At 37.5% G+C, this 2,933-nt stretch overlaps 1 pseudogene; it reads left to right on the forward strand.

The window, feature by feature from the left end:
* The first annotated feature begins 1,545 nt into the window (after positions 1–1,545).
* On the forward strand, positions 1,546–2,587 carry LOC102827153 (annotated as a pseudogene).
* Positions 2,588–2,933: the final 346 nt, after the last annotated feature.

The following is a 2,933-nucleotide window of genomic DNA, read 5'->3' on the forward strand; positions in this document are numbered from 1 at the left end:
TATATATATATAATATTGTTGTTGTTATGTGCCGTGGAGTCGATTCCGACTCATAGCGACCCTGTACAGGGTTTCCAAAGGCTGTAAATCTTTACGGGAGTATATATATATATATATATAGTTGTTATTAAGTGCTGCCGAGTCAATTCCAACTCATAGTGACCCTGTATCGGCTTTCTGAGGAGGAACCGGTGAATATGAACTGCCAACCTCATAGTTCAAACTGACCTTGTAGTCTAGTGCATTATTTTTCTTCAGTTCAGACTATACATTAATCTATATGGTGCAGCAGAAAAATGCACTGGACCTCAAGGTCCATGGTTCTAATCCACCAGCTGCTCCTTGGAAATCCTATACAGGGTCACTATGAGTCAGAACTCACTCCATGACACTTAACAATGTCATTGCTACAATATTTGTTGTTGTTGTTAATTGCTGTTGAGTCACTTCCGATCCACAGCAACCCTGTATAGGTTTTCTGAGTAGCTGGTGAGCCTGAACAGCGGATCCTGCGGTTTGAAGCGACTTTGCAGTCCAATGCATTAACCTGCAGCACAACAGCAGAACTACTACAATATAGTCACTATATTGAAAATTGGGTTTGGGACTATTTGTAATCTATCTTCTTCATATTCATGCAAACATTTTTTCTTATTCTAATTTTCTGACATGTGTGAGCACCATCAAAACCATAAATTAAAATATGAGGAACGAGATGAAAATGAATACTCCATGCTGTAGGACAAGCTCTGGACTTCTAACTACAAGGTCAGCAGTTCAAACCTACCAGATTTTCCATAGAAGAAAGATGAGGCTTTCTGCTCCTGTAAAGATTTGTTGTTATTAAGTACTGTCAAGTGGGTTCCAACTCATTGAGACCTTCTGAGTGTTTTTAAAATCCTCAGAAGTAATTAATGCTCTTCTTTTGTGTGTCGTTGAGTAATTTTCAATTCATAGTGACCCTGTATAGAGTTTCCAAGAGTGGCTGGTTGATTTGAACTACCAACTTTATGGGTAGCAGTTTAGTGCTTATCCTACAGTGTCACACCAGGGTCATGGGTAATGATACTAAACATGGTAGCTCCACTTAGGTATTTGCTACATATTCGATGTATTAGAGTTTTCAGAGCTCAAACTAGTAGAACCAAATTTTGTGGTTTAGAAAAGGGAAAAGTACAAAACAATGAAAGAGAATATGTCTATATTTGCATGTTAGCAAATGACAGTTCAGATTTTGCTTCATAAAGCACCTATAAAATATTTCAGCCTATGGTAAGGACATCAGTATCTTAACTGGAACTCAACATAACAATTGGAGCAAAACAAAGATAACTTACGAACATCTTATGTGTTCCATTGATTAGCAAACCTTGATGATCTCTGACATAACATTGAGCCCACCATTAAAAAATAAGGAGGAGAGGAAGAGGATAAAAAGGCATAGGAAAAAGAAGAATATATCTGTACATTCAAGGATATAAATAGCATTTTCGATCAGGAAATCACCAGTGATTATATTACACTTTGAGCTTTCTCTCTTCTGATATGGAAAGTATACTGAAGAGCCTCTTTACTTTCATAATAATTGCAGAGTTCATAATTGGGCATTTGGGCAATGGATTTATAATACTCATAAACTGCATTGATTGGGCCAATAGAAGAAAACTCTCCTCAGTTGATAAAATCCTCACTGGTTTGGCCATCTCCAGAATTGGTCTGCTCTGGGAAATATTGATAAGTTGGTTTATAATGCTGCATCGTTCTCTCTTATTTTTCTCTGGACTACAATTAAGAGTTATTATTTTCACCTGGATAATTACCCATCATTTTAGCACCTGGTTAGCTACCATCCTTAGCCTTTTTTATTTACTCAAAATTGCTAGTTTCTCTAGTTCTATTTTTCTCTACCTAAAGTGGAGAGTTAAAAAACTTATTCCAGTGATATTGCTAGTAAGTTTAGTCTTCTTGTTTTTAAATCTGATGCAAATAAATCTACATTCTAATGCATGGATGCATATGCATGAAAGAAACACAACTTGGAATTACAGAATAAGAAACTTTGCAACATTTTCAACCCTGACATTATTCACTATGATTATATACACACTCATACCCTTTACTGTGGCCCTAATCTCTTTTCTGCTGTTAATCTTCTCCCTGAGGAAACATCTCAATAGGATGCAAGGCAATTCAAAAGATCCCAGAGACCCCAGGTCCAAGGCCCACGTAAATGCCTTGAAAACTGTGATCTCATTCCTCTTATTCTATGCCTCTTTTATACTGTCCCTTTTCATATCATGGATTTCTGATAGACATCAAAATGAACTGTTTCGCATGGTTGGCCAGACTTTTGGAATTGTCTATCCATCAAGCCACTCATTTATCCTGATTCTGGGAAACTCTAAACTAAGACAGGCCTCTCTTAGGTGCTATACTGGCTGAGGTGTGGGCTGAAAGACGAGAAACTCACCGCTTCATAAACCTTTCAGAAGTAATCTTTTTTGTACTACATAAAGAAAAAGGAGTTGATGAAAGATATTTATACTTCCCAGCTTTTTACATTAAGAAGGTCATTATAAATATTTAAAATACAAATATAGGATAACCATCCATTCTTCTTGGATCAACTATCAACACTTGCGGAAGCAGCAGTCAAGAGATCAGACGACATATTGCATTGGGCAAATCTGCTGCACAGGAACTTTTTAAAGTATTGAAGAGCAGAGATGTCAGCTTGAGGACTAGGGTGCGCCTGACCCAGGCCATGGTGTTTTCAATAGCCTCATCTGGATGCGAAAGCTGGACAGTGAATAAGGAAGATTGTAGAAGAATTGATGGCTTTGAGTTGTGGTGTTGGAGGAGAATACTGAAAGTGTCATGGACTGCCAAAAGAACCAATAGATCTGTTTTGGAAGAAGCGCAGCCAGAGTACT

Source organism: Chrysochloris asiatica, unplaced genomic scaffold, assembly GCF_000296735.1.
Source record: "Chrysochloris asiatica unplaced genomic scaffold, ChrAsi1.0 scaffold00086, whole genome shotgun sequence".
Classification (NCBI taxonomy): domain Eukaryota; kingdom Metazoa; phylum Chordata; class Mammalia; order Afrosoricida; family Chrysochloridae; genus Chrysochloris; species Chrysochloris asiatica.